The 22,302-nt window shown below is 39.7% G+C and overlaps 1 protein-coding gene across 1 annotated transcript in view; it reads left to right on the forward strand.

Moving 5' to 3' along the window:
- kcna4 (potassium voltage-gated channel, shaker-related subfamily, member 4) overlaps positions 1-22,302 on the forward strand; it is a 107,205-nt gene that overhangs the window by 78,903 nt on the left and 6,000 nt on the right. The window lies entirely within an intron of this gene.

Genomic DNA, 22,302 nt, shown 5'->3' on the forward strand with positions numbered 1-22,302 from the left:
AAAGTAAATATTAACCAATATATATCATTTGGTATTCACAGATTGACAGCTCAGTTATTGGAGAAATAGATGAGGCCGCTATGGCAATTGATATTCCAGCTTTTGGAGCCAGGGTTGCCACAAGGCATTTCTGGATGGAAAAATAGGGATCGAAAAAAAAAAAAAAAAAAAAAAAAAGGAGAGACACTATTGGAAAAGCTGAGAAGAAAGATAGGCACAAAATGTGATGAAGACTGGGGAAGAATGTTGTAAGCAACCCACAAGGATCACTCAGTTGTGAAACAGTGCTAAGGATGAATAGAAAAGGGAAAACAGCAGAAATAAGGTGAATGCACAAATGAGTAAATACAATCTCAAAGGAAAACCAAGTCAATGGACTCAAAATCTGTTTGAAAAGGTAATTTTCCCCTTATTAAAAACTAAGGTGGCGGGGGGGGGTTCAAAAGAACATTGTAGGTTATGGGACGTCTTCATAGCAAACATGACTTATGGAAAAAAAAAAAAAAGTTTTAGCTGACAGGGTGAAAGAGGCTAATAGACAGACAGTTCTAACAAGGTCAGATGGGCCCCTGAAGAACGCCATAGAGGATGATCAGCAGCTTACTCAGAAAACACAAGCAAGTGAAAGGCGGCCAGGGATCGGGGGGGAAGATGCTGAGCAAGTCCCACCAAGATGTCAGCTTTTGTCTCTGCTGATTTACAGACTGCTTTTCTTAATCATTAGTGCCAGGCATCGGGGCGTTGCTAATCTTGACATGATCGTCCGTGAACTTACGGCAAGATAAGGGGCAAAAGTAAAAACTAACAGCTATGTGGTAATTCCTAATTACTGCATTTTACGATCGTTGGACTTGAGCATTGAATTGTGAGATGTCGCTAAGATGATTGTTTGCAGCGACGATATAACCGTGAGAAGCAGTTTGTACCGATGACATGGTGTGTTCAGGGTTGTGTATTCTGCTGTCTGGGAGGAGTTTTCCAGAATGTACAGAAGAAGGTGCAGGTGTGAGGCCGTCTTTACAATCTTTAATAGCAAGAAAAACAACGTGAATGTTTTTTTTTAGATATTGGTCAAGGGGCCGAGGGGCCACGGATATTTTCCTACTCCGCAAACAGAAGCAATCACATTCTGTCTCACCTGATTTACTGTTTGAGTCTCTGCTATTGTATCTCGGCCCTCCTGTGATCGGTTACCCATCAGTCATGATAAAGATTGGTGCCCTGATCTAATGGACCACATGAGCGTGAGAGAGAGCTTGAAGTTGGGATTTTCCAGATGGTCCATAAGCAAATAATCCAGTGTCCAAAATAAGCGGTGGATTACATTTCTCTCAGGAAGTTCTTCCCGCTGTTTAGCAGAAAATCTATGATGATCTTAAACTAAACACAGGAATAGCATCAAAGTTGATCTTAGCCTCTCCGGCTACCTCAGGTGAGAACCCGAGTTTGCTATATTTATAGCAACACATAAGGCGATTGGATGAAATAGGCCTAAGAAAGATGTCGGGAACTTATTTATGTTGAATTCCAAATTCATTAAAGAAAGGGCTTTTTTGAGCGATGTATGAATTGTTTTCATGAAGTGGTGTTTTTTTTTTTCTGTTTTGTTTTTTTAGCAGAGAAATTGATTTATTTTGATTCTGGCATGTAGGTCTGTTGATTAACTTTCGGTAATTTAAAAAAAAAAAAAGGACTTTCATTTAATACTGACCAAGCTTTTTGAAAATGGCAGATGAGTGTGTATGGTAACAACTGTAAAAATAAACCCGTCTTTGTGAGACAAACACAAGAGATTCAAATATCTATTATGTTTGACATCCTTTGATTACGAAAAAAAAAAAAAAAAATCAAATGAAATAAAAAAACATGGATTCTGGGAAGAAAAAGGCATGCATTAATTAGAGGAAAAATGAATGCTTTGTTTGTTGATGGCGTCATGGCAACCACATAACATTTAGGATTACAAGCCACATTCTGTCAAGCAACACAAGCTAGATTGACCTGATTTGACTGAAATTAAAAGCCTCTCCTCAGGGCTCAGCTATTTCTTACAATTGTTTATGGAGTATTTTCAACCACAATTAAGCTGGTGTTTCAGACACTATGCTTACCTCTATGAAAGTGCTGCAAAGAGGCCAGGCGGTTCTTTTTCTAATTGATAATTCCATAAATTTTTAATGATTAGAAACTTGGTAAGCAGGCATTTCAGCACAAATGGGAACTGTGTCTCTTAAATTTAGCCAATAAGCAACAACATGATGAAAATGCAATAAACATTCACTTCTCACACTGGTATTTTTCATTATGTCATATACAATTTTTTGACCTTCAGCTCATAGTAATAATAATAATGATAAATCATTTATTGCCCATACAAGACTATGTATGTATGTTGTCCTGTTTGCTAATTTTTGGTTATGTTAAATCGTCCCATCTGGAAAACATTATGGCATTTTTCCAGAGTGGGCCCAAAATGGAACTTCTCAAATAAAACTACCCGAGTAGTCTATGTGAGGTTTGCTAAAACATGGGATGGTGGGAAACTTGGCTTTAAATATAATTAAATATTTAACAAATTATGGTCTACAAATGCTGTAACCAGACAAAATTATATAGTTATTTTTTCTTGTGGACCCATACGATGCAATGACTTCTGTGTTAGTTAGGCAGCAGGTTATTCTAAATGTGCGCACATATTGGTGGTAAGTAAGGAACAATCAAAGATCTCTGATCTCCTGGAAACTGTGTGAGATGAAATCAGTTTCTTTATTTTCAACACATAGCCTACTGTATGTGCCCCTAACATTTGTTTTGCAAATATGTGCACTTCATTGAAATGTATTTTTATGCTGATAGGCTTCAAGTTCAAGTTTCCTGTGCAAAGTCTATGTTACGGTCAGCTTGGTAAACAAAAAAATAAATAAAAATAAGCAGGACCGATTTAGCAGCAACAAATCTGCAGTTTTAAGTGGGTTTCCTCACATGCATTTTCCTGCATTGTGTAATAAATATTGACGGCTTAGCGTGTTCTGGGTTGACCTAGAACGGCTGTATCTGGTTAGAAATTAGCGCGCGTTTGATTTATTTACAGATGCTAACAATAACAGGTACTTCACCGATGCCCATGTCAATGTCTAATGTACTATTGTGTGGTGCATTTGGATGAAAGAATGAATTTTCAGTGTGATACAAGTGAAAGTTTTGCAGAGTGGGCGCAGAGAATGGAAAGTTTTGGTGTTCTTTGTTTTCAAGCAGTGGTACAAATCTTTTTAATGCACACAAGAGGCAAAGAGAGGTACATTTGACTGACTCCTACCACTCCTACTCCCAGCTTCTCCTGACCCGTAAGATGCAAATATGTAACAACACACTGCACAAAACTCAGGGACTGACAACATTAATAAACAAAAGGTGGATCGCTATCATATGATTTTCTGTTGAATATAAATAACAGCTCATAAACATACAAAGTCTATTGATTCAAACTGGCAAAAGTGGATATTAAAAGAACATTCATTCCCACGATAATATGCCAAACATCAAATTACTTTTTGGACACTGATATAGTAAATTGTAATACACTAATTAGTATTGTTGAACAGGAGGATTTGAAGCCGCATTAACCATGTATGTATGGTATTTGCTTGAAAAATACGATGGCAAACATTGTTACTATATAAAGAGAAATAGAACTGTTAGTGTGATAACTGTTAGGGAGGGACGGCAAAACCCAGAGGGAACACGAGTTAATGGGTAAAACAAGAGGAACTCAATAACACTACAAAGCACAACATGTGTAATTAAAGTTTTTCCTGTTTTGCTGAGAATGAAGTAAAATACCTTCCTATGTACTCACAAATTCAACCATTATTTGGCTGCGTGGGCAGCCCTGTTTTTGTTTCTGTTCTTCCTTTTGGTTAGTATTCCTTTAAATAAGAGGTGTCAAACTCAAATACACAGTGGGCCAAAATTCAAAACTGGGACAAAGTTGTGGGCCAACATTGGTATTTATTGAAAAATATCTTCCTCCAGTTATAAAAATGAACCTTTTCATATGGACCTAAACAAGTTTTGCTTAAAAACTAGGTATGGAACAAGCATAGATTAATACTATACAATATATAACTTAATATTGCACACATGCAAAATCCTGTTTTCTGCCTAAGTAGCAGGGTGCCAGTATTAGCATAAGGTCGCGATGACTACTGTACACATAGGAGAGGGCGATTATGGGTCCTGTGGTGATTTTTGTGCCAAAACAGCAGAAAATTCTGGGATTTGTAGAATTAGCGATACATGCACTTTAGACTATACCGCCGGGTCAGCTCGAATAGTCATTTGGTACGGCTTTGCGGGCCAAATTTGGCCCGCAGGCCAGAGTTTGACACCTCTGCTTTAAATTGGTAATATATTACAATAAGCTTCAGGCTGGGACTTTTAAAGCTGCGTATTTACCCATCTCACCCTTTGGATTGGTAAGGAAGGCAAGTATTGGTTGCTTAGTTTTCAAGATAAAAATCTTTTGCCCAAACATCTGAAATAAAGGTTAATCTGTGAGTTTGTGTCGTCTACATTGCATGTCGTTAATCGGTGCACAAAAGATGAATTATGCCGTTGACCAAAGACACAACTTGTCGATGAGGAAAATGCAATGTCACTAATGTGGCTGGGTTGACAGCTGCCTGCCTCTCCCAAACAAAGTGCATGTCACCTCATGCAAGAAAACATCACAATTACTCACAGGTTAGCACTCTTGAACTGTAATTAATGTGAGTACCCCCTATGTGGAATAAAATATATTCATTTAAGGCAGCAAAGAAAGAATCATAAAATGCAAATGATAAGCAAGCTGTGAACAAGCACGATACTATGTGTGTTCTGAATCTCAAAAGTTATTCGGTAACTAGCTTTTCAAGACCGAGACTACTCACCAAATTGGTGTTGTTTGACACGGTAAATTAATTCATGAGAAAATTAAACATACAAGAAGAGCTTTCCTCCAACGTATTGTACAAACAAAGAGAAAAAATGAAACTAAGAATGACATTCATTCATTTATTGTCCATTCTTGTCCAATCTTTTAGTCAGATATGCAGTGTGGATAGAGGAGTCGAATTTATCCCACTGCATGTTTTTGGACTGGAAGAAAACTCAGAGGAAAACCTGTGCAACTCCACGCAGAAAGGCCCTTGTCGAAGCAGAACCATTGAGAATCAGCTGTACAAATCGCCGCGCAACCGTGCTGTTTACCATGACGGCGTAAAACACTACAACACAACGGCCGGCCACTGGGTCGTCTGCTTTGTTCTGCAAACGTCAACAGAACATGCTGACCTGATGTCAAAGAGGCAAAGCGTTCCAAAGAGGGGCAGCGGTAACAGAAAAGGCCCCTCAATAATAATATTCTTTCCAATGGCGAGAAGCCTGGGAGTGCAGCGTACGTCCAGGCACATGTGAATGAACCAAGGAAAAAAAACGATGAAGTTGCAATATCGTCTCTAGTATCGTCTGGTATCGTCTAGTATCGTCTTCAGTATTGCAACTTTTTTTTTTGTATTTCTGGTATTGCAACATCGCCCAAATAGTCTGCCAGTGACAGGAGGCCAGCACATGCATTACATGTTCAAATTTATTCGCTCCTGTCAGAACATATGCTGCTCCATTCTGAATGATTTGCTTATCAGCATTAGAAGAGTCCAATCGGTCAGTTTCAACAGTCCTGGCCTGTTCCATCTGCCGTCTCCTGACCCTTCACTTGGATGACAGGCTTTCTTCCCCCTGTCTTTTTCAAATCTTTCATCAGGTCTCATCTCGCGACGTATTTCAGTCTCCCGCAGGCCCTCGTAGTTGACCGTTTTGTTCCCGGGGTTCTACTCATTCTCTTCTTGTGCAACAAACCTCAATAAGTGACAATCCAATAAATTAGCAATTCTTGAACTACTTGTTACAAGGTTACAAGGCAAGTGTTGTTGGGGCGTTGTTATTTTTTTCACCTTAAAATAGGATTCAATGGCCTTTTGTTCCCTTGTAGCTCTGGAGATTTAGTGCAATAGAAAGTAAATAAATACAGCTATGGTTGGTCCTCAAGTTTGCAGTGAATCTTTTGTTTTGTATAGCACTGTTACATTGTTGAAGACAACTCAAGTATAAGCATTAATCTACTCTAAAGAGCACTGGAAAATTCTTTCATCGGAACACTATTGTTGAGAAATGGCTTCTTGTATGAACAGTGACTAGTTTAAGGAGCACCGCAGCACCTTTGGAGACGCTTCTTCGGTCCACCATTATCAAACTTATGGACATCGATTATGATTTTGGACGGCTAAACTGACCCATATCTGTCAGATGCCAATACATCATTCGCTGAGCGAACAGAACCAGCCAGTGATGAATGGATCTGCCTCTTCCGCTCAGTGTGATGCTGGTGGAGTCCCTGTCTCATGCTGGGACATTTGATAGGAGGTGCCAGAAAAATCTACTAGAAAAAAAACAACAAGCAATTTTGAACTGAGAGCGCTGATAAATATAGAATCAATAATACCATGATGCTTCCTATTATGAATATTCGATCCAAGAGAGTTACTTGATGCAAAAGCTTAATTATGCTTGCAAAATACTGTTTATAGTAATTGATTATGCCTAAAAGATGATTTTTTATTACGCAGTATTCATTTGTATTGATTTAAAGCAGCAGTTTCTAAAGTGTCAAGCTAATTCAAACTGTTGGTAATTCGAATTTAATTCTAAATAGAATTCATGAGAATTCAAGAAGCCATGAGACCTGAGTGAACCAAGAAATTGCTTCTTTTTTTTTTAAAGTCTGATGTCAAAAGGAAATGACCCAGAAAAACGCACAAATAAGTTGCATAGTTCAAGACTTTCAATGAGTCTGCAGTCTTTGGCCGCCTATTGATTTGTGAACATTTCAAGCTACAGTTGTAAAAGTGCAATTATTTACACCACTTTTCCACATTCATCTCATTTACTGTAATAACGTACACGATAAAGAGCATTAAATCTGCTCTTGGATGTAAAAAAAAAAATAAAAAAATAAATAAAAATGATAACAGTAATGAATATCCTCCCCAAAACCGGCTATGTTTATAAGCCAGACAACGGTAGGAATTGCTACGAACACTTGAACTTGTTTATCTTCCTCATATCTTAATGGCAGATTATCTGAGCTGTCTGTTGTATCAAGTGGATTATGATTTGGTGCATTTTCTGCCATAGACTAAGTCCCTGTTATTTCCTCCAAGCTACAGCAATAACAGCATTCTTTTGCTGTTTTAAACAGAAAAAACAGGGGCAAAATTAGTGTATAGTGACAGCGGGATGATCTCTGGATCACCTGCGGGTGGCTGCCCTCATGTATAACGTTTGTTTTGGTATTTTAGCTTTAGGACCTCTGCAAGTCTGACATGGTGAGCTGACGTGCTTTTAAATAAAAATTGCCACAGTCCCTCCTGGTACAAACTCCAAAAGTTGAGTGGGGACAAGCTTACTCATATGATACAAGGGTACAGAAAATATGTGGTGGCATTGGTTCCTGTGAGTCTTTTTGCTTCTTTCAGATGACACAAAATGCTATATTTAGGAGATTTAAAAAAGATGATCGAACAGCTAATATCAAAAAATCGGTTAAATCACTTTCTCATAGATATTACAGGGAAATGACGTGGGTAGAACTGGTGGAGCCGATTGTTTGACGTCATGCAGCCACATCTGTAAGCATATGCACTGTTGCACCTTTGCGCTCTAAATAGCCTTTATGAACAAAACTCAAGTTAGCTCAGTCCAGGTAACGAATATCAGCTTTTTTTTTTTTCTTTATATGGCTGAACATTTTGAAAACAGGGCTCATCTGTTTTTAAATTCATATGGAGCATCACAAAGAGAAATAGCCAGTCAAAACACCCTGCTAATCTGCACAAGCCCCATTTCCCAAAACGAATGTGACAAACTAATGTGAGAGACTGAAGTTACAATCAAGGTTAAGTCCGCATTGAAAACACATCCAAAGTATAGAACAGAAAAAAAAAAAAATCCCAATTTAGACAACTTAAGTGTTTCAGTGTCTCAGAGTTCCAAGTTTATTCGCGTTATCTACTTAAAAAAAAACTATTCACAGATGTTCATCCAAGCATATTTGTGATCCAGTCTAAAACAGTTGATTTTTTTATACGACAGCCACAATCGAAATGACGATAAGAAGTACTCACTTGAGCTTAATGTGTCACCACAAACGTGTCCGAAGATCTCCTGTTGGGAACGCGGTCGTCCTGGGGGTGCTGGCGGTCCAGCACGTGCCCCAGAATCAGCATGACAAGCTGTTAATCGCGTCCAGCCATTTATCCATCACGGTCCACCCATGTGTCCTGCACAGTCTTGCAGCCGACTGTGTGCTTTTCAGTGGCTCCGACCCAGCCGTCTCGTTTTGGGCCTTCATGCAGTTCGACGGAAGGAGGTTCCCCCTTGTACTCGGTAAGGGGTTCTGCGTTCCAATCAGGAACAGATCAATAACAAATGAGGGTATAGGGAAAAGGTTTGCAACCCCCGACACTTATTTCATCATAAGACATATGAGCCGTTGTTGTCAATTTCAAAATGGTAAGTTGGACTATACTTGGATTTGTTGCCATTGAAAAAAAAATTGGACATTTAAAAAAAAAAAAAATGGATAAAGTGGGAACGTTTGTTGGGGATAGTCAATGCCAAATACATATTCAGGTAATGTTAAGAGATTCTATGCCTTTCATAGTTTATGAGCGAAGAGTCCAGGCTTTGTAAGGGAATCATTGTGATTAACACCTCAGATTCTCAGAGTCACTGCCATACGTTGACTTATCGATAAAGTGAGTTGGGAAAGATGCTAAAATGCACAGGGTGCAGCAGAGATTGGGGGAAAAACTCGAAATTTTATTACAATTCATCTTGTTGAATGTCAGCACAAAAAAATGTGTCTGATCACCATTTTTGTTTATTTATGTATTTATTTACAGCATCTGTTGAGGAAGCACTTTTCCTGAGACATCATTTTTTTCACCTATTCAGGACGACTGCCTTGGTGAGACACATGAATAAGGAACTTTCATCCTGTAATCCTCGCCTTTTCCACCGAGGACATGTCATAAATAACCAGTACTTTTGACTTTGTCCTTAATCACAAGCTAAAAAGGGGACTCCTGGGTACAAAAGAAAACTGCTTATCTGTAAATGATCTGTGCTTCTATCATTGTGCATATCTGGCATTCTGCGTTATCTGCAACATCTGCAAATTCACAGAGGATAACTGTAAGACATCCACTTGAATGCACTGATGATAAGAAAAACAATATTTAAGTCACGTTCACTTCATTCAGGACCAGTACAAAGATACCAGAGTGCCAGATATCTCCCGGAGTTCCTTGTGACGTGAGACTTGCCAGCATTTCTTCGTTCCAATCTCCTGATTCTGATCGCTGAGACTTTAGTATAGTTTGGTAATTCTCTCCTTCCCCTTTTAGACCACATCAATTGTCGATTTGTATCAATCGACCAATAACAGACATTGTCGGAAAGATGCTGAGGTCAACGCTTTTCATTATTAGCACTGATTCTCAATGTAATATGTCAAAAGAATACAGCATATGACTATCTGTAGGAGTGTGTGTGTGTGTGTGTGAGAAAGAAGTTACCGGGGGCATGTTCAACATTCTGATTCCACATTAGTGGAGCTCATTAATCTACCAAAACCACATTCTTAAATCTTATATAGGGAGAAAAATCTAAAATAAAAAAAAAATAAAATAAAATAAAAATTATGACAGTTATTGACATCAATTGACACAGATATTTTTACAAAATTGAATAAGCTCAGTTTGATCTGAAATAATCCTTAATGACTAAAGATCACTACTCTATTGCCATTCATATGAAATGGGAATGTTGAATATCATCAGCGACAATATTTTTTCTGCGGCTCCGGTTTACTGAGATACGTCTTGTCACTCCGCGTTGGATTCTCTGTACAGGCATCTATTTCGGCCGGCTACCGATTGATTTTTGGAACAAACAAATTTGCCAGCACCCACACTGTTACATCAGCTCTCTTTGTTTCACGCTCGTCGAGAATAATTTGATCGGAGCGGGATAAGAAAATGTTCAATAAGGATCTAATACAGCCGTAATGCCCTGGATGACATGGTGCTGCGACCCGGCGACGAAAAAAAGTAGAGAGCAAACGCCGCGGCAACAGGAAGCAGATGTCCGGCGATGACATGGTTCATCAGTCAATGAGCACAGGCATCTGATACTGAGTCAAAACATTGCAGATGTCTTGGAGAATACTGCCGATGTGAACACCTGATGAAACTAACATCCGAAGCCTGACGTTCACAGCGATGTCCTTCCGTCCAAAGTGTCTATTTTCGCTCTTTAGTACACAATAAAAGAGATCCGAAAATAGCGAAATAAACACATAATCATTTCTGTTGTTCATCATGCCTTTGGATCTGACTCATCGTGCTGGATCAAGCAAACATGCCAAATAACCACTAATTAAGTGATTCTCCAAATTAGTCATAACAAAATTAGACTCTTGAACAGATCCATCTGTTATTCCCTTAATATTCAAGCCACCTGGCATTTAATTGGCGTGAACAGCATTGCCGTCTACATCCTATCAGTGTAAATATGAAAAATATCGACTTCTGTATTCCACTTTACGGAATAATATTTGTCTTGTGAAAATATTGTATCGGTGTTTTGTGAATTTCTATTGTATATTTTAAATGATAGGGTGTTCTGGGCACCTGCTGTCTGGGAGCAACACAATTGGTCGAGGCCTTTGGAGCAAATTACATTATCGGGGCTTTTCAGTTTTCATTAAGATTTAATTTTTTTATACGCGACCTGCTGTTATTTTTTTCAGTTCGGCTTTTCTTTTTAAAATCGCGTCAGCTTTAATTCATAGCACAGGAGGTTCTCATTCACCTCTTGTAATATGCCTTTTCAAATTGCATGTTAAAAAAAGAACAACCCAAAAAATACCATTCAATCCTCCTAGATGTGCAGCGACAAGAACCCAAAAAAAAAAAAAAAAAAAACAACACCACACATACAACACCTCTTCATCGTAAATCAACTGCAAACACTATATGTTTAAAAAAAAAAAAAAAAGTTAATCCATGTCATGCGGCATAAGAAGGTCAGTGGGGGAAATTGAAATCATTTTAGCTCCAAATAAAACTGATTCTGTTTAGATACTGTCCAGATATTTTGAAACTTGTAAAATTCCAATAGTGACAAGGGTTCTGTGGGTATTGCGCTTTCTGCAACGCCTAGCCATCAATATAAATAATTCTAAAATTATTTATTGAAGCAGTGATGAGGCAGAGAAGATAATATAGAATAAGGTGGAGCAAAAAGTGATATTTAGATGAATGATCTACGTTATGAAGTCTAAGATGGTAGAAGGTCATCTTAATGGAGGTCCAATACAGACACTTCAGACAATGTAATAATAAGATGAAAGAAATCTGGTTGAAAATGATTCATTTACCAGCGGATGAACCGAAGAGACACCATTAGACTTTTAATGTCAAACCAAAGACAAGCATTAAGATTATACTGTGTTAAATTTAATAAAGAAGCAAATTCAGAATACCGTTGATTTTAACAACGGAAAGCGAAGGTCAAATATTAATTGTGACATACATCCCTTTAAGTGATTCAGTTTAATTTGAGGAACTGACCCGTCTAACAGGGGGCAACAAAAATACGCGGTTCTTTTATTAAACATTTGCAACACATCAGCTAATATCTCACAACTTGACATCGCGGAATCCGCAGCCGTCTGGAGATAAATTCGACTGACCGAGAAAGAAAAATCAAACCCATTTCAGGGGAAGCAGTGGGAGAACTCCCACTTATCTCAGACCGTTCCGGAAAGGTTATTAATATTTTAATTTCAATTCGATAATTTGTCATCAGACATAAATAGCATTATCCAAGTCCCCTGCAATGGCAGACAGGTGATTTCCAGGAAAATGTCACACATGATTCACCCGCCCTCCTTCGTGTTTCACTTAATGCCGGTGCCAAAGGATGTCACCCCTGTATGGACTCGACTGTTCCTCGGTGACTCCTGCGTGAACTCAGAGCCACCGGGGACTCGCGACGTGACTCAGGCTCAAGATATAGGGCCTCGACTACAACTCCGTCTCATTCAATAATACCGCGTTTCCGAATCTCCCATTGACTCCGTGCTTAGTTAGTGAGGTCGCCCCGGTTACATCACGACTTGGCTCCCCGCCTGATCAAACTGCCCTGCGAGTGAATGAGTCCAGTCAACTGGGACTTTGGCTTGATGCTTACATGTAGTATCATGTGGCAGCGGACAAAGACAGTTTTTATAGTTCAAAAGTTGGCTGTGAATGTTTCACATTGCTTGATGTATCAAAGGCTTGCAAATAAAGAGTCACTGTATTTCCGAACCCCCTCCCTTGAGCCTGTGCCACAATACACCACCTATGTGCATAAAACACTCAACAAATATTACTCATAAGAAAAGTTCAGCTGTCACAACTACTCAGGATAGAAATGCAAGTTTGACAGCGCAGCTCAGCGTAGAACAAAGTGTGTAGAAAATAGTACTACAAATTGTCCTCGCTGTCATGTCGGGTTGACGTTAATGAGCTCGTCTGAGCAAATAGGAAACAACCTCCGTTCCGATCGAAGCCGCGGCCACGTCAGCCGCGACTGCAGCAACCCGGACGATATTAACGTCCTCAGATGCATCTCGATTGAGTCACCGATGCGGCCCCAACCCCGTTTTCCGACGAGCGTCTGGCAAGACCCTCCTTGTCAAGGCAAATAGGATGAGTGTGCAGAGTCGTGTGGACAAACGGTGAGGGCGTCGAGCTGCGAACAGAATGAAAATGACCGAGAGAGACAGAAGGGGATGCCGAGCGAGCGACAGAGATAGATGGAGGCATCGCGCGGGTTTATTCGTCTCCCGCGCACTTCGCATCTCGGCGTTGTCATGTTTATGTTTTTGCCGTGGAGGATTCTGCAATGAATCACCCTGTGACCTACATCCAAGCGCCTGAGCTTAGAGAAAATTAAATAGATATCATTAGCTGGCAGCTCCCATCCACTAGTTCCAAATTACAGCCATTAAATAGCATTGCACTCATTCAGGGAGGCTTGGGCTGGCAGTTAGATTTAGAAAGTGTGATTGTTTGATTGCTTGTATGACGTGCAAGTCTGGCAAGGCTCAGATTAACAGTGTGTTGCCCCAGGGTGACTGCACTTGAAAAGACTCCCTCTTCCCAGTTTGCGTGCTAAACCGAACATTACAATCTGCTCTTGACGCTATAAATGTGCATCGACTAAATCCGAAAAAGTCAAAACCTATGTATAAAATTGCTAGATATACAGCACCACTGACTGGATGTTTATATTTAATTGTTGAGTAAAAATGCCCCTTTTTGCTCTGTCAATATTCAACGGATACATCGCCTGACGATCCAAAAACATCGGCTGTTGATTGGTGGGGAAAATACAGTTTTTAATGCATTTTACATCTGAAAAATGACAACATGATGCAAGTATGCTCATGAATAGTGAAAGTCAAGCGCACCTACCTAAACTTATGCCGAGCTTTCTGTTAGACATATGGTGGGATACCGCTCAAAGACCGTAAAACATCAGATTCCGACATCCTTCTCGCCTCTACATTTTAAGGGCTGGTCAAGACTGATGTGCAAATAGGGGCAAAGCCGATTAGCTTCCTACATTTATCGCACTCCTTGTCTTTTGTCAGAAAAAACACTTTAATAAGGCTGAAACTGCTGTGCAATTTGCCACACCGTCCAGACTTATCCGTCATGGTTCTTCTGATGCTCAATAAGGCAGAGGCTGAGTTAATATCGAAGCATCGTGTTAAGGTATACAAACCCGGTAATAAGAAAAGGAGAGAGACTTAACGGTCTTTAAAATACAGGGAAAATTTATATTAAAAAAAAAAAAAAAAGCTTTTGGGATAAAAAAATAAATAAATAAAAAAATTGACATGGTCTTTTCAGAATGGGAAATTTAGAAAAGCGCCGGGGGCATGAATGAAAATAAATGACAACAATAACATAAGTCTGAGAACTTGAAGTATACTATGGCATAATCAAGCACCAATGTGAAGGGAGTCTGGAGAGGCCATTGCAGCTTCATTACCAGCGGTGAGAGCAGGAGAAAATACCTCACCGCTGGAAGGAGGCAGTAATCATTGCAGCGAGGAAGCCTGGAGAAGACACCTGGAAACTATAGTCCAAGTTCCACCATGGGACAACATTTGTAAATTAACTGCACTAAATGGCAAGTAGGACATCAATGAACTCCTAAGGAAAAATAGTGGCTCCTGCCCAAAGTGATTTTGGGAAAGGAAGGCAAACCGTGAACACTGTGAGGTCGGGAGAATCATTGTGTTGAAATGCCTTGAGACGCACGACGAAGAAAAAAAAGAAAAAAAAAAAAGGCCTCTAGTCAGAATGCATTTATTGATTATTGGGAAGAGATGTTCGATTTGGTCAGAGCGGCTCATGTGAGATAGATATGTCAATACAGCAAGCTGAAGAAAACCCAACTCAAGAGGATATGTTGATTTTGTTGTCTTTCGCTCTGCTGTCTATTTATTTGTGGATGTTTTTTTTGGTTTTCTAATTGTCTTTATTTATATTTATTTGACACTTATAACGCTGCTGTCACAAATGAATTCCCCCGATGGGGATCTATTCAGTTTATCTTGGATGCAAACTTGATCGACAGACCATGATGGAACTGGAGATGGACGGAGTTTGGTTAGGGAGGAGGAAACAATTAAATGCATCATTAAATCGAGACATTTGTGAGGCTCTTTACATTCAGTTTGTTTTGTTTTTTTCCCCCCAAACCAAACTTGAAACACAACCATGACTTAAAATTCATGGTTCTATAAGTTGTTTTTTTTACCCCTTCCATTAGGTTTTACTTTCAGTCACAGGTTCTTTAGGTAATACTTGAATACTCATTTATTTTTATGCAATTCTATAAAAGCAATATTAGGAGCAAGGGGAAAATACTTGCGTACTTAAAGCTACTTCTACTAATCTTTTTATTTGAACAAATTCTTCTTTTTCTTTCCTGTCCTGTGGAGGATGGGAATAACAGCCCTCAATTCATTTATTTTGTCATACTTGATAGATTTGACGAATCATTATACATTTCTACTTTGAATATGCATTCAGTTTTTTTTTTCCCCCACTTATTGAAAAGCAGTGAAAGAGGAATGCATATCTCAGAAAAATAGCTGGCACACAATGATAGATACAGTTGATGCATTGATCAACGGATTGCGTTACAGATGCGTTTGGACTTCTGAGGGAGTCACGCTCGTCCACAGGATGTAAGCCGCGAGCTTCCATCTCAGGACCCATGCATTATCATAATGACCAATCCATGGATGTACGTGCGAGTCGATCGAGCTACACAAGTGCGCCTCGTGCACGAAACACTCACAAAGGCATCGTTGTCTGTGTAAGTCTACCGGGCTGTTGACTGAATGATCCTTTTGAAAAGTGAACTCCTAGAAAAAGTAATTTTCTTGCTCAACATGGGGTGGAGACAGACATCCAGCTTCACAGGAAGATATAAAGCTCAGCCGTCACATTTAAAGCCGCAATTTCAAAGTAATTTGTTCTAGATTTGCCAATTGACAATCCAACAGGGGGCACTAAAGGACCAGAAAGTTACAGTTGACGGTACCAAGGTCATAATTCTAATTCTAAGAAACAAGGGCATGGTAGATGCTTTAGCATGAGCTGAGGAGAAGTTATAAACATAGTTGTTTTTACATTCTAACCCTCAGCTGCGGCCATACGTTTTGTAAAGTGACTAATGAGAATGAGCTCACGGAGGTCTAAAAATATATCCTCCGTACAGACCTCTGTCCACGTCGTGTTCTTTTCATGCAGAGTAGTTTGCAGCGCTGGGAGACGGTGGTGGAAAAAGAAACTTTAGAGAAAGCGCCGCACGTGGCTACACGGTTGCGATCACAACAGCCGGTCGTAACAATCCAAATGATGGAACATCTTTGTTCCATTTCTACAGAAGAGCCGTTCTTTATTTTTATTATTTGTTTGGTACTTAAGCGTGTTCACCCACAGGGGGAGGCTTCGCTTGTTGCGTAACGGTGATGCACCCCCGTCATTGTTGTCTGACAGCTTTGCGGCCAAAGGATGTGTGTTTGGGATCAGATCAACCAGTCATGAATGCAATGAATCACGCACCGAACTCACCAGCAAGATTTTGTGTTTGGCTGATCAGCTCCCAAATACCCCCCCTTTTGATTCCTGTCCGATATATTATTATTGAATTTGTGACAAACAGATGGAAAAAGAACAAGCCCCTCTGTCATTTTGTTGGTTACCGGGTAGACGATTCCTGACTTGTTTTGCTGACAACCACATCACTTGGCTAAAAAAATAATGCCATCATCACCTCCCTAAAAGGTTCAGAGACGACAAACATGAAGTCGCCGCACAATATCGGAGCGCTTGGAAATCGATGTGTACTTCCTTGATCCGCTACTGTTGAAAACATGGGTCTTATATTATTTGCAATTTGGCCACCAACTTCATGAGAGATAGTTCCCGCATTGGAGCCAAAGAGCCTGAGCTCCATCTCACTTACATCAGGACCTGACCGAGCGGTCCCTTTCATGCCACGTGATGCATTTTGTTGAGCGGTAGCTGCATATTTTGATGAATTAATCTGTAGAATTGTCAGATTAAGAATCAAAAGCATGCAATCTGATGAGTAAAAATATAGCCGTTAGAGTTTCAATTGTTTTGCACGGTAGCTCGGTCACATGTTTTTGGGAAATAATCACAATAATAATATTTTAACATGCACGGATTTTTGTCAGCGCTTATTTTGTTATAATGAGAGATCTGTAAACTGTTTTTCCACGACCAAATCGTACCAAAGTTTTGAGACAAGGTGAAAGACAACTTCAAGTTGTGATGACTGATATCTGCCACTTATCATTTGCTGTCTCCTCTCCAAAACACATCCGATACTGCTGTGTCCATGGAAAACTTTGCATTCTACCTGAACTAAAAAAGGTTTTAAAAAAAAAAAAAAACAACAAAGAATTGCTGCAAAAATTAATAGTTCAACTGATGCAGAAACAGAACATTACAGACACAATGTGCAACCTGTAAAACTGATGGTTTTTCCACTTTCTCTGAGTCCAAATCCAACATCTATTACACAGAAAATGTCCTTAACACAGCTGTTGTTACTCAAAGGGGGGGCTGCAGCTTTAAGCCAGTGTACAGAGCTGGAATCCAGGAATGCAATAAAACTGAATTTAGGGAAAGTGACCATGTTTCCACAGAGCTTTACTTTCTATTAGATCCAAATATAAAACACTTTTCCCTCCTCACCCAGCCAGTAAAGCAACAAGCAAACAGATTAAATGTGCACGTAAAGACAGGGATCCTTTGTGCCTTCTCACACTTGAATGTCTCCCCACAATCATATGGCTATTCATTGTTATTCCACCAGAGGTGACAAAATGAGGATGCACGTTTGAAGCATCATTCGCCGCAAGTGAAAGGGATGTGAACGAAATGCGACATATTTCGGGACGCCCAATCGATTGACAAGCATCCACCCCCCTTTGATTTTCCCCACTAAAAATCCTTCTCATGAAACACAGTTTTAGATGATTGTGTTTTTTTTGTTTGTTTTTTTTAGTCCCTACAAAACAGTACAAGAAAAAAGAAACTAATAATTTTCTATTTTAGAACACATGGCATATACTTACCACATATGTTCATCATCGAGAAATACAACAGTCACTGCTTATTCATAAACAACAAGGCTATAGATTGCATTTAAAATAAAGAGTCAGACTGTAATTTAACAAGTTACAAGAACTCACATTGAAAGCCTTTTGGAATAAACAATCGTTGCATTTGTGGTCTTACAGGATATACACATATGAGCTATTTAAAGAAAAGCAAACATTCACTTTGCACAGAATATCGGTTATTTTTGAAAACATAAAATACCGAAAATAACAATGCAATTGTAAAATAGCCTCTTAATTGTAATTTCTAATAAAAATCTAAATGGGCTGCACAATGCACACTTAAAAAAAAGAAAAAAAAAACTCACCTCACCATAGCTGAAAACTTCTGCTGGGGTGAAAACACTGCATTTTTTTTCCACATGGTGGGAGGACACTACTGAGTTGATGCTCCATGAGTTGGTTCATCATTCTGCAATAAAGTTGCACAAATAAACAGTATGCTCAGCACGAACATAGAGCAAAGAAAAGGATGTCTTCAACAGTCCAGCAAAATGGGAAGCCGCTTTGCAAGTTATTGCCGGGTCGATGTGTGATTCATATCATCCATTGTGGTCCTGCTCAATTGATGCCGACCAGGACCCTGGTGATGTGCTTGTTGAAACAAATGTCCTAACTTATTATAAAACAAGACCAGAAATCATTTCACCAATTACACCTCTGCTCTGCTGTGAGACATCAAACTGGCTGCTGAGAGAAAGACGCTAAAATCTAAAAATAATGAAAGAAAATCAGAGTGAAAATTAATTCACATTTAGATCGGTAACTGAGAGAGGTGCTTTTATTCACCCAAAAAAGGGGTTTATTTCTGTCCAATCAAAGGATCAATTGGCCTCAAAAAATGACCAGATTTAAAAGCAACCTATTTTCTATTTTTTCCTCACTCCCGTCCTATTAATAACCGCACTAAAGGATGGCTGGAAGACAAGTTCAGTCTGAATGGTTGTCATGACAACAGAAAAGCTGCCCTATTGGTCTGCTGCCTCTACGTTTATCAACACAGACTTTTCCACATTTTACCCTTTAAACCAGTCTTCTTTTTTTTTTGAACAAGGGACTAGATTCTCTCCAGAACATCTATAAAAACTCAACACACTTACACTTCATCGCCGTTTCATATTCTTTTTACATTGCTCCAAATGACTTTAATAAGGAAAACAAATATTTCATATAGGCATTTTCCCAGCTGTGACAAAATAAATCTGGTGGTTTTTAGGTGCCTGACAGCAAAAAACACTAAAAACTCAGTCAAACAGACAATATGAGCTGTGATTTTGATGAGGATTCGACAATTTGGAAAAGGTCTTTTGTTTTTTCTCCTTGATAAAGATAGAAGGGGGGGGGAACAAAAACAAAAAAAAAAAACAGGAAAGCAAGAATAAATCATAATGACCTTTGGAGACGATATGCTTTGAAGCTATCTGCCACCCCCATAATCCTCAAAAGAGCAAAGTCGGAATGCAATTGTGAATGAAAGGAACTGAGCTAACACACGCACACGTTTTCCATTGCCTCAGTTATATAACCTTAATGCAAGAGACAGCTTGACTACATGACATCCCGCGCCCGTCTTGCGCCTGCACACGCTGGGAATTCATTCATTTATTACCATGTCCAGCTCGTGACCTGTGTGTCAATACTAAAATCCCGTGGAGAGGAAACTCTGGCAAAGCAGAGGACCTGTGTGTATCATGGGTGTTTTCCAGACAGGGAACATTGCCTGACTATTCAGCCTGCTTCATAAAAATCCTGATTTGAATGAAACCCTTGCATTCATCTTTTTTTTTTTTTTTTTTTTTCCCCCCCCTACTCGCAAGAGCATATGTGTACATGGTGTAATTTACTTCAATACACCAGTGTGGAGAGAAAGAAAAAAAGGATAGTAAAGGTAAAGTGTCATCATTTTACCCTCCTTTCAACAAAATCATTAACACACCCGCTGTGAAAGCAACTGGCTTTGGTGTTCCAGCCTGTCAGATGCACAGAGCGGAGGCTGGGCTCCCAGAGGCCCTTTGCTGCTGCATGCAAGTGGGAGCTCTGACAGCCAAGCAGAGAGTCAGCAGTGACAAATAGTAGCGGACTAATGCTTAAGCAGCTCTCACCTTCCCAACTTTAATACACACACTCTCTGCAACAAAATATCCTTTCCTTAAGCCACCATAAAAGAAATAAAAAATAAAAAATAAAAAAAAAAACAATAACCAGCACAAGTTGAGTGGGAGTCTTTGTTTCGTCCACTTGCACACACTGGCCACATAAAAATCTGATTTAGATGAATTCAACAACAAGCATTCAACTCATCTGAAGACGAGGCACTTTGCAATATATGTCAGACGTGGCGCCGTGTTATGTGAGAAAATGTGTTAGAATGCAATCAGCTGGGGTTTTATTATGCAAAGTTTACAAAAAAAAAATGTACAAGGTGTGCACTCACTGGCCACTTAATTAGGTACACCTTGCTAGCAAGAACTTGCTGGAAATGCCTGAAGACCTTGTGGCCCAAATTCTACATTGTAAGCGTAACAAAAATACCAGCACACAAAATTACACCATTGCCCCGAATTGTTAAAACAAGTTGGGACAGATTCCATGTTTTCATGTTGTTTGCGTCAAATTTTAACCCTACCACGTTGAGTTTCATAGCAAGTACCAGGCTAGTCTTTTTTCCTGGTATTCTATTGTCAAATTTTAGTGAGCCTGAGTGAACTGCAGTCGGCTGTTACCGTGGCTCTGTCAGCTTCAGATTCGATGTATTGTTTGGCTTTTCTGTATTCCTTGGTGGTAATCAACGGTTTCTGGAGTTACTTCTGCCTTTCTGTCCATTCTCAAGGCATTTTGGTCCCCAGAGAATCGTCACTCACTGGATACTTTATCCTTTTCAGACCATTCTCTATATAAAAAACCTGGGGATGGTTGTGCCCATATTTATGCACCTCAACCCATGGAGTTGCTCGCAGGTGTGTCAACAAGCAGTTGAACAGGTGTATCCAATTAAGTGAGTGTATTATCCTTCTGCTAAAACTAGCTTACAAGATCCTCGCTTACACTACATTAGTTAGTTTGCATGAATGAATAAAAAGGACAAACACTGTTTTTCTAAAACAAGTCTTCTTTTCCCTTCAGAGGTCACCACAGCAAATGAACTCTATCCCATAATGGGACTTTATCCCTAACTTTATCCCATCAATTTTCTAGCATCTGTCAATTCAATTCCCTCCCTATCATCAATCAGTCAGACCTGCTGTACATCCTTTCCATCTCTATCTCCCTGTCTTGCCAACCTGTGCAAGTCATTGTCTCCATCCTTACTGTCCAACCAACAATACAAGTCATCGTACGCCCTTTGTTTCGGCTTTGCTACCTCTATCTTTACCTTCTCTTTAGTCCCCTTACTGTCCCAATTCTTATTTGCTGACCGCTTTCTCTGTTTTTACTTCTGCACTTTGTCATTCCACCACAAAGTGGATGATACACCAAGTACTCTCCTACCTGTCTCATTAGCTGTAGTTGTCCAATCATCAGGGAGCTCTCCATGACCACCTAGAGCCTTTTTCAACACCTCCCCGAAAACCATACAACACTCCTCCCTTTTCAGCTTCCACCTCTTTGTCTTCTGTTCTGTCTTTGTCCTCTTGATCTTCCTTGTCAGATGACCTCATCTATACAGTATGTAGTCTACCTGCTCTTATAGGGTACCCTATGTTCCTGTCTTTTCTGGAAAAAAAGTTTTCACTACAGCCATTTCCATCCTTTTTGCAAAGTCCCCGCCATCTGTCCCTCTGTGTTCCTATCCTGTATACCAATTCTGCCCATCACTTCTTCATCCCCTCTATTGCTTGCACCAACATGCCCATTGAAGTCCGCACCAATTACCACTCTCATCTCTGGGGATATTCTGCATTACTTCATCTAGCTCATTCCAGAACTCCTCCTTCTCCTCAAACTCACATCCCACCTGCGGGGCACAGCCGCTAATAAAATTGAGCATCACACCTTCAATTTCCAGTTTCAGACTTATAAGTCTATCTGACTTTCTTGTCACCTCCAGAGCATTCCTCACAAATTCCTCCTTCAAGACAACTCCTACTCCATTTGTCTGCCTATCAGTACCATGATAGTACAAATTAAAGCCTGGTCCTAAGCCTCTAACCTTACAACCTTGCCACCAGGTCTCCTGGACAAACAGTATATCCACTTTCCTTCTCTGCATCATGTTGACTAACTTTTTCCTGTCATAGTCCCGATATTCAGAGTCCCTACTCACAGTCCCAGACTCTTGCCTCTCTGCTTCTAAACATGCCTTCCTCCTCTCCTTCTTCAACCCCTAGTAGTCCAATTTCCACTTGTACCCTGTACCCTGTTAACCCGGGCCCCAACCGATCCAGTATGAGATTCATAGGTTCAATTTGCAC

The sequence above is a fragment of the Fistularia commersonii genome, chromosome 3 (assembly GCF_037954325.1).
Source record: "Fistularia commersonii isolate RoL2024-O1a breed Wild chromosome 3, RoL_Fcom_v1.0, whole genome shotgun sequence".
Classification (NCBI taxonomy): domain Eukaryota; kingdom Metazoa; phylum Chordata; class Actinopteri; order Syngnathiformes; family Fistulariidae; genus Fistularia; species Fistularia commersonii.